The sequence below is a fragment of the Orcinus orca genome, chromosome 2, assembly GCF_937001465.1.
Source record: "Orcinus orca chromosome 2, mOrcOrc1.1, whole genome shotgun sequence".
Classification (NCBI taxonomy): Eukaryota; Metazoa; Chordata; class Mammalia; order Artiodactyla; family Delphinidae; genus Orcinus; species Orcinus orca.
Window position 1 is genome coordinate 14516001 of NC_064560.1, and position 16100 is coordinate 14532100.

Consider the following 16100-nt stretch of genomic DNA (forward strand, 5'->3'; position numbering starts at 1 on the left):
TTTAAGTTTGGGATTTGAAAAACTGACAGAGTTGCTGTGCTATTTAATCATTTATGAAAACAAAACTTGCCAAAGGGCTTTTTAATATATCCTAGATTAGTTTGTTCTAGATTTATTTGAAAGGTGTCTAGAGCTTACTTACATCTCCTTTTTATTAGTGAATATGATTTTAGAGGTTTTCTGGGCTTTCAAATGCAGCCATTTGGACTGCACTAAACTGCTAAGACATAAAGGAGATTTGTTTCATGAAAAACACAACATTTTAAAGGTATAGTTCTTTAATTTAAAGACTTCTTCAATTTAAATAATTCTATGTAAAACAGTGGGGAGATTTTCTATATAGTATCATAAATGTCTTAAAATAGATTTTCAAGTATCCTTAACATTTATCTCTGGGTTTTTAGAAAATGCAAAATCTGTCGTTTACCTAGGAAGTTTATTTGGCTTTTAACTTAGACTGCATGTTTACAATTAAAAGCAAAACCCAAATGGTTTGGATGTTTGGGTATAGCGATAGCATGGGTTGACTTTTCAGACTTTCAGACCACATTTAGCAAACCGAAGATTTGACAGTTATGCAAGTATTTTAAGAATATAAATAGATATATCATTTAGGGCTTGCTCTGCCCCCTGATTTCTAACTCCACGTTTAATTGCCGACATTAACAAAATTGAAAGCCCAAGGCAAAGTAGCGATTCTAATATTTGTATAGTTAATTTGATCCACGTAATCAGCCAAATTGTATTTAATTTTCTAAAAATAAAGGCAACAGATGCTGTATCCTTGGTGATATTTGAAAAGAATTATTTATAACCAAACCTTTTGTTTGATAGAAGTTTACTAGTTTGCCAGTGTTTTCTTAGTTCTTGTCAATTTCCCATCCCTCATCTCTCCTTTAAAATTGAGACAAAAAATGAGTATGAATGATCGTTAAGTCATTTATATAGTTGATGCAATGTGTGCTGAAGTTTGGGAATAGGTGACTAGAATTTCTAATACCTGAGCTTTTGGATTGTAATTTAATAAGGGATTCTTTTTCTTCCTTGTTAAATTTTTAAGTAATTTTTTTGTTTCCTTTGTTCTTCAAGTCACTTCATCACAAGTATGAATATTTTCCCTCCAATATAGAAAAGGCGAATCATTATAGGAGACAACGGTCTCGATCTCATTCGAGCAGTACTTTTGGTACAGGTCTGGGAGATGACAAATCAGAAATATCCGAGATTTACCGTAGCTTTTCGTGCTGCAGTGAGGTAACAAGACCGTCTGATGAAGGAGGTATCAGACGTTAACCACTCTCAGAAATTTTTTTTAATGTGCCACAAGCGTGTCTTTAACAAATTTGTCACTTTTGCGCAAGCGTTTGGCCTGGGTGTATCTGAACATTTTAAATTATGTTTAGAAAGTTGAATCTTTTTTTTTTTTTAACTACTAATTTGCATTTTTGCATGCTTGTTTTTCCTGTCTTACTTCACTGTTTTTGCTACAAATGGATCTTTAATGACAACAGCGTCTTGGGATCTGCTACGTGAGTTTGTTTCACAGGAGTTGTATATGATGGATATACACAGCCAGAGTGGAAACTTGAGTTCTACGGAGTTCGTATCTGATTTCCATTAAGGAAAATCAATCTTACGGTTATATTTGAGTGGCTAAGAGGTTGCTATGAATTTGTGTGTTTAAATATTGATATATAGCTGCAGACAGAGTTAGATCTTGCCAAAAAGAAATGGGGTATGTACTTGGGATATGAGATTTTTTTCAATGGAAAATACTGTTGATTGTTAATAATCTTCTCTGTATTTTATATAACCATACTTTTCCTCTACCTTCTCCTGTTTTCTGCATCCAAGCTGGTGGGCTAGGTCTAGAAATTGGTAGTTGAAATTGTTTTGGATGTTAACTACTCCTTCTGATAAAGCTGTTGTTAAAGGTTGAGACTGAGGTGTAGCTACGGCTTAGTGACATGGGGACGGAGAGACTAGCGAGCACAGAAGAACAAAAGGAAAACGGAATTTCCTTTTCAGCCAAAGTCCATAGGGCTGAAATCCCTGAGGCAGGAGATTTGAAGTTGAGCAGTTTAACATCTTGGGGGAAAATGTAATGGGACTGAGGACCTGATGAAGCTATGAAATCTCTTGTAGTTGAGTAATTGTTTTTTGCATTCATAGGAAAGCACCTATGAGGATAAAATCAGTTATAGTCAATATGTCTTAAATTATACATTCAGACTGGCCCTACCTTGGTAGAAAAGTTTTTCTTTTCTTAAATTTCAGATTTGTTGAGGTATAATTGACATATAAAATTGTAAGATATTTAAAGTGTACATCGTGGTGGTTTGATATATGTGTACGTTGTGAAAAGATGTCCCCCCACCTAGTTAGTTAACACATCCATTACCTCACGGATTTATCTTTTTTCTTCTTTTATTTTCTTTTTTTTTTGGCAAGAACACGTAAGTTCTACTCTGTCAGCAAATTTCATCTATACAATACAGTGTTATCAGCTATAGTCACTGTGTTATTCTTTAGATCCTTGGACCTTATTCACTGTATAGCCGAAAATTTGTACCCTTTTACCAATCTCTCCCTACCTCCCGCACCCCCCAACCTCTGGCAACTACTACAGACATGTGTCTGCTTATCTAACAAAGGATTCAGTAACTTTTTTTTTTTTGGACTTAGGGTTGTTGATTTCTCCCTTCAGTGGCTCTAGAGGTACAGAATAATGTTGATGCCTGATGAGATAAATAAAACCCAAAGCAAATACGAGAACGAATTTCGATCAACCTTATTTAACTTTACTCAGCTCAGTGTACTGGAGCTGATGTCTCTCGCAAATGCGACGCACCTTAGTGTTTGCTTCGTCAGGGACCCTTTTACTTCTCGTCTGTACACACAAACAAGGCATTCATTCATTTATTCACCAAATGTTTGAGTGCTCTTTGTACACCAGCCAAGAGCTCGGGTCTGGCAATACGTACAGCATTGAGCAGCAGAGATATGCATCTGCTCTAAGGCACTTGGAGTCTGGGGCGGGGGACCCTGACATTGAGCAGATACTTACCCAAGTAATATATAATTATGGACTGAGTAAGTGCTCTGAGGGGAGGCCATGGGGGCCCCAAAGAGGGGGGGGACTCCATCTGGCTTCAATGTCAAGGAAGCCTTCCCCAGGGAAGGAAGATTTCAGCTGAGATGTGAATGCTAAATGGAAGTTAACTAGGCCAAGGGGGCTTTGGGAAAATAATGTTTCTCCTCGAGAGAACAGAGCACAGAAGTGGTGCATCAAAGAGACATTCAAATGGAGGCATCGAGCAGGCAGTCAGAGTCCACAGGAGGAGGCTGCACTGCAGATAAATGCGGAAGTCATCACCTGTGTCCGTGATCAGGTCTTGGATGAATCTACGCGGAGAAGGAGAATTTGAGACCCCTCTGGCAGGTTCCCCAGCTCCTTCCACGCCAGGTTCGCGCGTCTCCAATTCCACTGGCTCCTCTAAGGCTGCATTCTAAAAACCTACTGCTGTTGGTTTACCTCCCCTTTCTCCTCTCAAGCCACCACTCCTTTTCTTCCTAAGTATTTCTAGCAAGAGGACCCTACGCAATGCCAAACTGCATAAGAAAAGTCTCCATTAAAAGAAAGTACACATAAATATTCTTGCACTTATACAAGAATTTGGGGAAGAGTAACGCATGGTTAAGAGGGAATGATTACATTTTTTGAAGTGGAGGAATTTCAGACTCCATGAAGGTGGTAGGGGGAGATTTTTTGACAGGAAGGAGTGTCTCAGTAGCTTAAATAATGCCTTGTAAGAAAAGCTGACTCTTCGGAGGCATTTATAACCTGTCATTTCTCAGTTACCTGTTACAAGACCTGTGTTCGGTGACATTTCCAGTTTTGGAAACGATATTGAGGTATGAAGCAAAAGTAAAGATGCACCAGTAAGTTTTATAACCTTAACACGAGTGGTGGCATACCCACAGGGTGTCTGAGTTAATTCAAAAAGATTTTAGAATATCTGGGAATATGCTCCGAATTCTATTTATCTTAAGTGAAGCCCATCACATTCTACTGATCGGTACTTTATGTCTGTCTGTATTCAAATGATCAGTGACGCATCTAACCTAGTAAGTCCAAAACCACCTTCCCACCTTCCCCGCAACATCTGCTGCTTTTCCAGGCTTCCCAGCTTGCTAAGTAGCACCTGCGGCTTTCCAGATACGGACTTCAGACTCTTAGGAATCATCCTCCACACTTGTCTTTTACTCCCATCCACATCCAAACCATTAGCAAATCTTGTCAGCTCTCCCGGGAAAAATATATCCAGAATCTGACCCCTTGTGCCCACCTCTGCCCTCGCCGCTTGTTTTCAGCTACTGCCCTCTCTCCCTCGGGTCATCACAGAAGCTTCCAGACTAGTTTTCTGCTTCTGCTCTTTCCACCCTGAGCCACCAACCCTCTGCCCTGGTCTGTTCTCCACGTGGCAACCAGAGCATCTCTTTGAAACACAAGTTAGATCATGTCATTCTTTTGCTACCATTTCATTCGGGGTATATCCCAAATCCTTACCGTTGCCCTCCAGGGCCTGCACCTGATATGAGCCCTGACTGCCGCCCTGAACCATTTGCTTCCATTTTCGGTAGACTCGTCCACTCCCGCCATCCCGGTCTCCCTGCTTTACTCACATCTTCCAAGAAAGCACCCACCCTGGGCCTTCACATCTGCTGTTCCCCCTGCTTGGAACACTCGCCCTCCTGCCACACCCAAGGCATGTGCTTGCCTGGATCCGTTTTGCTTCATGTTTCTGCTCAGATGTCACTTTATCAGAGAGACCCTCTCTAACTACCAGAGATAAGACAGCACCCCTTCCCATTCTGTCTGTCCCTTTACTCTTTCTTCATAGCACTTGACACCTGAAATTTGTATTTATTTGTTTATCTGCTCGTCTGCCTCTGCCTCACTGGGATAGACGCCCCACAATGGCTGGGATATTGACTATTTTGTATACTACTCTATCTCCAGCTCTTAGAGTAAGCACTCAGCAGATATTTGGTGAATGAATGAAATGGTCAAAGTAATATTTTTTTCCACTCATGCCACTTCACTTTTTAAACAAATTGAAATATAATTGACATACAACATTGTATTATTGTAGTAATACATTGTAATAATTGTAGGTGTACAGAAATTAATATCTTAAAAATTAGAACTGAATATACAAATACATGTGAGTTTTTTTAAAAATTAAAATTCTATTGTGGAAGCCTTTCAAGAAAATTCTTCCATTTTTGTTTTGATGATGTTTTGATATGTTTCAGTGACATTAAAGCATAGCTGAACAAAAAAACCCTAAAGTGGAAACATTCCCAGGGTGTTTTCTTTTCTGGTCGGGAGGCAAAGAAGTAGTCTCCATGATGTCTTGGTTGCTTTGAAATTTGGGGTCCCCTTTGAAATGTGTATTACACTGGGCCCTGGTAATGAGATGCTGAGTGACTCCATAGAAGGAGGAAACTTTTATGGTGATGACAGCTGTTTGATGAAAACCTTTACTGTCCTTAGTTAATCATATGCATTTATTTAAATACTATTCTAGAAATTGGAAAGAATTTTAGAACAATACTTGTTAGTGGTAAGATGAAGAAAAACAGGTAATGTTCGTATTGAGAGATGCCATCTTTTTTTCTTACAATTATTTTAAATCTCATTAATAGCTTTTTAATATGATTTTTTAAAATTTATTTATTTTACTTATTTATTTTTGGCTGCATTGGGTCTTCGTTGCTGCACGCAGGCTTTCTCTAGTTGCGGCGAGCAGGGGCTACTCTTCGTTGCGGTGCGCGGGCTTCTCATTGCGGTGGCTTCTCTTGTTGCGGAGCACGGGCTCTAGGTGCGTGGGTTCAGTAGTTGTGGCTCGCAGACTCTAGAGCACAGGCTCAGCAGTTGTGGCGCACGGGCTTCATTGCTTCGCGGCATGTGGGATCTTCCTGGACCAGGGCTTGAACCCATGTCGCCTTCATTGGCAGGCAGATTCTTAACCACTGTGCCACCAGGGAAGCCCTTTTTTCCAGATTGTATTGATTTCTTTAAATTTAGATTGGAATTTTATATGATAAAATGTGTTATGTCCTAGAAAGGTGTCCTTTAATGTTGGGCCGTCTTCCCGCCTTTGAGGTGACGTGTGTGGCAGCGCGGTCCCGTGGTGGACAGAACACTGTGTGGGGGCAAGAGACCATCCTGCTCTCCCACTGCTTGGTCTGGGTTCTCAGGCGGTCACCTAACCTTATCAAGCTCGGATTCCACATCTGTAACAAGAAGGATGTAGAACAAGTAGCTTTTCTATTCTAAGATACTTTACATTTCCTAAGCTAAGTGCCATGAATTAAATAAACTCCTTTTTCTTTCTCTTCTTTCTATGTATGAGAATGTGTTTATGTCCTGAAGGTGACCTGTTTTACTTTTTGAATTAAATGGCTGGGCAGTTATGAGAGTCATAGTTTCAGGGTCCTTTTTTCTGAGTTACAGGAAATTTAGCTTGTTAGGACGAAGGGTTAAACAATCAGCTCATTTCCTTGAGGCAGAAGTACAAAGTTTTCATCATTCACATTTGGTTTTCATGAGCATTAACATAAAAGCCTTCTCCTTTACATTTTTATCATTGTTTTAGTTATGCATTTCTCATGATGTTTTCCCATCTTGCTTTGATTGCTGAATATTTTCATTGTCTTATGTGATTATTTTGGACTTTCTTTAGTTTTGGGTCTACTATCTGAGGTATTACATTACCGAAGGGTTTGCATTTTCCATATCTACTGTGTTACTTCGATTCAATAAAGGAGGCTTTTATTTCAATTTCATCTAATTTTGTTTTGATTCTTGCATAGTATTATTTGAAATTACCTTTATTGACTTTTGGTATTAGATTAGGTTAACTTATTTTCACTTGACACACAGTTCCTTGAGTGGAAACAATCCTGATGGTTTCTGCTCATTTCACTGTGAGGTTTTCTTTGATCTCTGTGTTTGTCTTTAGGTCACTTACCAGCAACATGTATTTGCCTTCTGGTACTGCTTTGTATTCCTTTGGTTTTCCTTAATTCACAGTGTTTTGTATCGCTGGTATTCTCATGTGTTTGCCATCTCACCCAATATTTACCCTTCTCAGTTTGAACTTGGGTTCAGTTTTTTGCTTCAGGTATTTTATGTGTTTCTGTTTTCCTCTGGAGCGTAAAGTGGCTGGGGGTGTGATGGGGAGGAAAACCAGATGCACTTTTCAAAGCAGACATTGTCAGTGTTCCAACCTTGTGAACTTTTCCATTTTGCTGTGAAAGAATCTTATTGGTATGACCTAGTCCTGCCTTAACTGGTGGAAAACAAGTTTCTGAGTTCTAGGACAGCCCCAGCTGTGCTGTGCTTATAGCACCCCATCCCATGTAATATGTCCTCAAAAGAGGTTAGGTTGCAAGAGGTGCTTCAGTACATCCTGGAACTCTCAGTTGTTGTCCATAGGCGTGACAAGAGGGCAGTGCACCAATTAGGTAGCCAGTAGCCCTGGTAAACACCCATAACTCCATCTGTTTATTCACCAAACATTTATCCAGTATTTCCCATATGTGTGAGATGCTGGAAACAACAGCAACAAAAAATATACTTATTGTTTTCAGAGAACTTGCATTCTGGTGGGTGAACCAGGTACATACATCCATTGTGCTCAGGAAGGCATTATGATAGAGTAATATAAAGAGTTAGAATTAGCCAGGCAGAGAAATGGGAAAGAAATGTTTTAGGAGGAGAGGTAGCATATGAGAGAGAACACAGCACATTGGAAACCTGGTGTGTTTTGGCATATCTTGAGCCCCTGCACCACCAGGGAAGCCCGGGAAGTAAGTATTGAAAGAGGTGTTGGAAAGTAGGTGAGGTACAGGTTTGGTGAAAGAGAAAGAAAGTTGCCTCTTCAGGAGTGGAAAGAAAATAGAAAATACCTAACAGTAAAAATAAGGAAAGAGCATTTTAAACCCCCAGCCCTTAGCAACTGCCATTCTATTCTTTGCTCTATGAGTTTGACTGTTTTAGGTACCTCATCTAAGTAGAACCATGCAGTATTTGCCCTTCTGTTTGCTTAGTATAATGTCCTGTAGGTTCATCCATGTTGCTGCAAATGGCATGATTTCCTTCTTTTTTAAGGCTGGATAATAGTCCATTGTGTGTGTATACCACATTTTCTTTTTCCATTCACCTGCCAGTAGTCATTTGGGTTGCATGCACGTCTGGCTGCAGTGAACAAGGGACTACAGATGTCTCTTAGAGATCAGTGAAATGCAGATCTCTTCAAGATCAAATGAGATATCACCTCATCTGTTAGGATGGCTATTACCAAAACAAAACCAAAACCAAAAAAAGATAAGAGTTGGTGACGAAGTGGAGAAATTGGAACTCTCACACACTGTTGGTGGGGATGTAGAATGGTGCAGCCACTATGGAAAACAGTATGGAGGTTCTTCAAAATGTTCCAGATATGTTCCAGCAATCCTACTTCTCAGTAGGATTCATAACTCTTTTTTACTACCTGACATTTCATTATGTATTAATTAGTTTGTGTAGTGTCTATGTTTCCCCCAGAATATCAACTCTGTTAGAACAGACTCTTTCCGCATGCTTGCTTCTCTATTCTATATCTAGCACCTAGAACAGTACTTGTATTAGACACTCAGTAAATATTGTTAAATATATAAATATATTCAAATTAAATCTGATCTGAAATATAAAGAAACGGCTTTGTTGCATGTGTTAACTCACTAAAACTTGGCATTAGTCTTTAATTTCTTAGGGTCTAATTAAAGTTACTTTGACCTGAGAGTAACAGTGCAATAATAATCCTTATTATAACTTTTTAAAAAGCAGTCATGAAGGATTATCACCAGCATGTAACATTGTGACCTGTGTTTATTACAAAACCTGAGTCAGCTAATTACCTTTCAGAACCAAGAAATCAGTAAATTATCCCTACGTTAACACTTCCGTTCTCGTATAAATACTTCTCTCTCAGTGTTTTGTTTGTATATTGAGGACGTCTGTCCTCAGTAGGGACTCAATAGCGTAGAAGTGCCCATCAGAATTCTGAAATTCATACCTTTCATGGCTTCAGTCTCAGTGTACTCTAGTTTATTGTTCAATCATGAACTCCATGGAGATAGAGAATAGAATGTACCATGTGGCTTTCCTTCCAGAGCCTGGCACAGGACCGCGGGTGCTCAGCGAAGAGCAAAAGCAAGCCATCGCTTTCCTAGGCTCAGCGAAGACCGCTAGGATCTGCCTTAAGATCCTAAGGGCAATAGCTGTCATTAAGAGCTGAATTTGCAATGAAACTGGGAACAGAAATGTTGAACGCAGGCACAATAATAAACTACTAATATATTTTGAAAGGGATGGATTGTATCCAACCAGCACTGTTTCCAAATCTCTTTTAATATGACAAGTGTCCATAAAGTCATAATCCTTTGCCCAGTATTCACATTAATTTTTCTGTTGATTCTCTTTTGCCATTGAAAATCTATGTCATATGATTTATAGACGCCATTCTGTCCCAAGTTCATGTTATTGGCTTTCGGTGATTTTCAATTTTAAAATTAGATAACCAGAACAACCTACAAGAAAATACACTCCAAATTTTAAACTCTTTGCCATCATTTGAAATAAACTATCCAGTAATTCTATATTCGCCACTAATTCCATTTTCTGATTACTGATTGACAACCCCCAATCCCTTGGAAAAAATCCAACTCCTTCCCAGCCTGACTTCTGTAAATAAAATACATTCAGTACGAGAATCCCAGTTGTATTATTTCCCTTCTATATTTGACTGTTATTTCCGATCGAAATTTGAGACGTTTGCTAGCATCTGTCAAAAAAGTGATGGTTTAGTATCTTCATTTAAGTTTAGGAAGATTTAAGGAGTTGATGATTGAAATACAAAATTTCTGTGATTAAAACTAATCTATAGGAAAACAACTGATTCCTTTATAATATGAAATCCAATTAGTAGAATATGACAATTATATTTAGCCATCTAGGCAGTACATCTAGCCTAGAAAAAAAGCACACAATGTAAATTGTTAGAAACTTTTAGTTAGTTCTGTTACTCCCCCAAGAAAAAGGTTCAGGACTGACTGAACTTGAAGTCCTTAGAGAAGCTCATATTCCTAGTATCAATAGACTTGGAATGAAAGAAACGTCATAAGTTTCCTTTTCTGAGTGTGAAGTTGGGGAAAGGATCAAATACTAATGAATAGCACTTGTTCCAAGATGCACATGTGTCTTTCATTGATTTGCCAAAATTAAATCAAAGGGTTCCATATGTGTCTGAAGGAGAACCATCTGACACTTAAAGTAGCAAACAATAAAACTTTAAAAATATATTTCCTGTGAAGCTGAGCTGATTGGGAAAAAGAGAAGGGAAGGATATAAATGTGGCTATAGCATATGTGTCAAATGAGTAAACTTTGGAAGAGCTTTATAAATCGTAAGTGGCATACATGTAAAGGAGCGAATAGGTATTCTTGGATTTTTATTTCTTATTTTGTTTATTATTTATTATTAGGTACTGTTAAACATTGGCAATGAAAATGGAAGTGGTAGTTTTTGTTTTTTATGGATCAAAATTGATGTCCAGGTTGGATACTAGACTGAGTGTACGTATATTTACATTTCTGTCTTACACATAAAACAGTCAAGTCTTAATGTTATCTTTGTAGTCACGAATTTCCCTGTTCTCCCCCAACTTCCTATTTCATCTAGGTGCCCACATCCTCCCGTCCCAAGCCCCAGGCTAGTAGGTCATGAGGGTTGGATCCTGACTTTACAGGAACTACTTAAGATGTCCACGGGCTGATACAGCTGGGCGATGTATCGAGTTTCTGCCTTTCGTTTGCTCATTAGCTCCTGTTGCCTGGCCTCGTTGTCACGTGCTGTTTCTCTTGTGACCAGACTTCCTATTTCTTATTGTCTGATCTCCCTCCCCGCAAATCTTCCTGATCTGTCCATGCTGCATTTCTCATACATTCTGGTTGTTGATCTTTATCTTATGCCATCTACCTGGCCCATGTGTACTGAACTTATTGTTTACTAGTCTCTCTGTCAAGCTCTTTCCTAGACCCTGTTTCAAGGTCCTTACACTTGTGTGCCTTTGATCACAATGACCCGTTGCTCACCTCCCTACCTGCCTGTGACTCTTCATACCTGCCTATTTCACCAGTCCCTGCCACTCACCTTGAACTTAGAGCTTGGGCTCTGGGAAAGCCAGACAATCCTTTAACACTCATTTCCCCACATTTCCCTGTCTTCAAATCATGTCAGGAACACATTGAGTCAGTTTCATAAATGTTCATTGGTTGAAGAAAATATACCTGCTCATTCACAAACGTAATCAATACTGAGACATGTCTAGATGTGATATTTAGTGTGGGTTATTGCTAGGGGAGTCTAATGTAAAACTATTCAAGAACTCCTCGTGGATTGATGGTATTCCTTAAGGGTCAGTATCTGAATTGATTAGTGCGAGAATAAACTAAATGCATAGTCCAGTTTTAAGTCTTTGAGAATATATTATGTATATCGATCCAGCAAGTATTTACAGAATTACCTCTTCAATAGTGTCATGAGATTTTCTTTCACTGTACTTGAATGATGATGAATCTTGCTGTATAAGACTGATTTACACAATACCAGCAGTCGTGGTCACTGAGGAAAATTGGGATTTGCTATGAGCTGACTTTTCAGTCATGGCATAATTTGTGTGTAAAAGCTAGTCTCGGTGGTATGGCTTACCTAAATGGAAACAGCGTCCCCATCTACCTGCTATCCTATTGCTTTCATCTTATCAAAGAACTGCCCCAAATTATATAGTCCTTGTCAGGAAACCACATACACATCTACACTGTACATTACTTTATTTTCATTTTGAGTTTTTTTTTTTTTGCGGTACGCGGGCCTCTCACTGTTGCGGCCTCTCCCGTTGCGGAGCACAGGCTCCGGACGTGCAGGCTCAGTGGCCATGGCTCACGGGCCCAGCCGCTCTGCGGCATGTGGGATCTTCCCGGACCAGGGCATGAACCCGTGTCCCCTGCATCGGCAGGCGGACTCTCAACCACTGCGCCACCAGGGAAGCCCTTCTGACTTGTTTTGAGGGATCGTGTACATATGCCTGTAGACACAGATACATGCCATATGGATTTTGTGCCATGAGAATATTATTAAAGACTCTCTAATCTGGGGCAGAAATTATTTCCTTTTCCATCAGTGACAGACCTGCTCGTATTTACGGTTGGGTTACAGTTACAAGTTGGGGAGTTTATTCTGGCTTTGATAGCTAAAAATTAGAAATAAATCTGAGAAAAAAACTACGCAAGTTGAAATTCAAATCTAAATGTAGGAGTAAATTGGCTAGATTATTCTGAAGCAAAATAGCAGGCATTCTTCAATCCAAAGTGCTCTATTTCTATTCAAACCACATTACGTCTTAGCTCGGTTCTGTCAGAGAACATCCACAGACTTACGTTTTCTAGAGAAAAAACAGCTTTGAAATCAAAACGTACTGCTTTTCTGGGCTTTCGAGAGTAATTAAGTGTAACTGGCAGATAATTTAAAATATAACTAACTTTGTGTCTTTTTCAACATTTAGGAATTGCAGAGTCCCAAAACAATATTTTAGAAGTTCTTGCTTGAGACAACTAAGCCAAATATGTAAATGAAATGGTGAAATGTAATGTATGTATGCATGGTTCTAAAAAGTACATAACCTATATATGTTTCCTTTTGCGGTTAACAGGTAATTAGGAATCTTTAAATAGCCAACTTATATTTGATTGAAGCAACATTATAAGTCTATCATTTAAGTTTAGGGAAGAAAATAGTTAAATAGTCTCCTGGACTTAATTGTATTTTCAGCTAGATTCTTGGAATGTCTGTGGGAGTAGAGCTTGTCACTATGCTGATAATGACTCAAGAGAGTGACATTTTTCAGGCAGTTTCTACAGAATGACCTTGAAAATTGTTCGGTGGCGTCATGATGGGGGTCTTTGCTGCTCAGTGGGAAAGTGGTTGATTCATACTAGGAGACGTGATTTGAACATAGACCTGAAATCATTCATACAGGATGAGGTGACTGAATGACGAGCGCCCTAGGTAACGTAGGATAGTATTGGCAATGGGAAGAAGAAGCAAAGGTTAAACATGTGTGCACACACACACACTCCAGAGAATTATCAGGTGCCAGAATGACCCTTAGAAGAAACCTAAAAGCCATTGCTTCAGAAGTGATGCTACTGTCTGTGATTTGAGCTTGCTTTTCCAAAAGTGAATGAATTGTTCTCACTATGATTCCTTCCAGGGATGTCCTGGCACACCTCATCAACCACAGACACAGAAACTTTTTGGGGGGTTTGTACCCCAGAGTTTACCACAGAAAAGTCAGTGACAACTAGAGTTGCCCCTGTGAGCATAAGAAGCCTGCTTTGCATATCTCCCCATTAAACCTCTTTCTTTCTTCTTCTTTCCCTCCCTCTAACTCCTTTCTGCCCCACTGGCAGGAGTGCATGGTTGATGCTGACTCTTCCGACTTCAGGTCGGGTCCTCCCCGCTCCTAGAAGCTCCTCTCCAGACCATAGCGCTCTTCCACATTTCTGAATTCACAATGCTTATTTGTAAATTAACCTCATGCTATCTTGTCATTTCTTCCATGATCATTTTGGTGTGGTACAGCCCAGAGTTTGGTTTCTGGAGTCAGACTGTTGGCATTTAAATACTAGCTCCTCATAGCTCTGATATTTTTGACCAAGTTATGAATCTTGCTAACCTTCAGACTCTCTGTCTGTGAAATGGGCATTTACCATCTGTCAAAGGGTGATGATTCCACCAGCTCACACATGTGACACTCTAGGCACAGGGCCCCGCATGGCATAAGGAGAGGGACAGACCATGCCCATTTGCCCAAGACTAAGGAGGTTCCTGGGAAGCAGAACCTTCAGTGTGAAACCCGAGAAAGTTCCAAGCAAACTGTCCTCCTAGTTGTAAGCATTTCATTTATATTATTCAAATTTTATCATATTCATATTTTGTATTCCCTGGGAATCCTATGTTACATCTTTCCCTCATTAAGGTTCACAGAAGCGCATACCTAGGTGCTTAAACATCTTCATGTGTACTGCGTTTTCTTAAAGGAGGTTTGCAGTACTTTATAGTAATAAAATTCATAAAAGACTGGAAAATTAAAACAAAGATGACATGGGAGTCTAGAAGGAGAAATTGTTAGGAATATAGCATTGGCTTGAGAGATAATTTTTGATTTTGCCAAGATGTTTTTTAAAATGTATCCCAAATGCCTAGAACACTGCAAATAATAAAAGAGGTGAACGATTACCTCCAGGAAAACATCACACACAAAAGAAAATATAATCACAGATTGCTACTGTTAAATCAAGTGATCAAGCAATCCCTAAGTGCGGTGTAGCTGCAGGGCTGTCTCACCACGCTTCATAAACCCAGCTGGTAAGAAAACAAAGAAACCTTTATACCCACGACACAGCAGGCAGCATGGGCTTCATGTGGCCACAGTTCCCCTTGCCCCTCCACCCCCTGAGTTCCAAGGAAGAATGTGGCCGGTGGGTCATGGGAGCAAGTGCAGGTAGATGCTGAGCACACAGTGGATCTTTGTCACAGCTGAGAAGTGCTAAGCTCAGGAAACTCGCAATCGTGTAAGGGGACCACTAGCAAACCTGCCCAACAGGGAGACATTGTCTGTATCAACCTGGTTAGGAAGCAAGTCTTCTCTGGGGAGGAAAGGGAGGCTTTATTATTGCAAAGATGGTTCTTGGCTGCCCAGTCTCCCTTTCCTCTCAGATGGTGACCTGGAAGTGGGGACTTTATTAGTTCCCCCCCCCACCCCGTTGCTGGTGCCACGTGGCTCTTGCCTCACCAGGAGTGTCAAATGTTAGCCCCACCCCCACCCCCACCCCCCGCCCAGTTATCCTGTGGTGAGCTTCCTCGTGGCTCAGCTTTCTTCCCACAATCCCCGGTTGCTTCTTGAGCCCTGGGTTAAACCTTTTCCTCCACAAGTAGAAAAAAGTCATGGTGTGTGTGTGTGCTTTAGCCTGTTCAGCTGCTATAACAGAATACTGTAGACTGGGTGGATTAGAAACATATTTATTTCTCACAGTCCTGGAGGCTGGAAGGCAGAGATGAGGGTGCTAGCATGGTCAGGTCTGCTGAGGGCCCTCTTCTTGGCTGCAGACTGCTATCTTCTCCTTGTGTCCTCACGTGATGGAAGGAGAGCTAGCTAACTCTCTGGCCTCTTCTCATAAGGACACTTATCCCATTCATGAGGGCTCCACCCTCATGACCTAATCACCCAAAGGCCCCACCTCCAAAGACCATCACATTGTAGGGGGGGCAGTTAGGATTTCAACATATGAATTTGTGAGGATACAGACATTTAGTCCATTGCAGGGGGAGAGAGGGAATTTGGGAGTAGCATAAATAGGGTCACATGTGCCTCTAAATTTGTGTCAGGTGGAGAAGAAGGACACCAGCAGTAGCTTAGTTGTTCTTCATCGTGGCTGCCCATTTGAATCACTTGGAAGATTTAAAAAATAAAACACCAGTGTCCACTCCCTCCCACTCCCACCCCAGAGACTCTGATTTAATCTGGGGGACCTGGACATAGCATGGTTTTAAAACATCCCAGGTGAATTTAATATGCAGCCAGGGTTGAAACTCACTGCAAGTACCTGAATCCTCCTCTCTCCTCCTTTCCTTCCCACAGTTCATGGCCCACACTGGAGCTGAAAATGTAAAATACGATATAGTAATGATTGCTTTTATTTTTACATATGGCTTCCAAAGTTTGAGCAATGTTTTATATCACAGTGATGACTATGCCTGTCTCTAAAACTTGGTGGTTTTAACTCAGTGGTAGATGGTTGGTTTCACTTTTATGTTAAAGTCTGTTTATTCATAGTTTCTTATGTAGCAAGGCTGTTTCTTAGGCAGTTGTCTATTCACAGCTTATCATTAAAAACCAACAACTAAAACCTAGAGGCAGTCTGGCTTG

The 16100-nt window shown here is 40.2% G+C and overlaps 1 protein-coding gene across 1 annotated transcript in view; it reads left to right on the forward strand.

The window, feature by feature from the left end:
* NEBL (nebulette) overlaps positions 1 to 16100 on the forward strand; it is a 111810-nt gene that overhangs the window by 83042 nt on the left and 12668 nt on the right. The window lies entirely within an intron of this gene.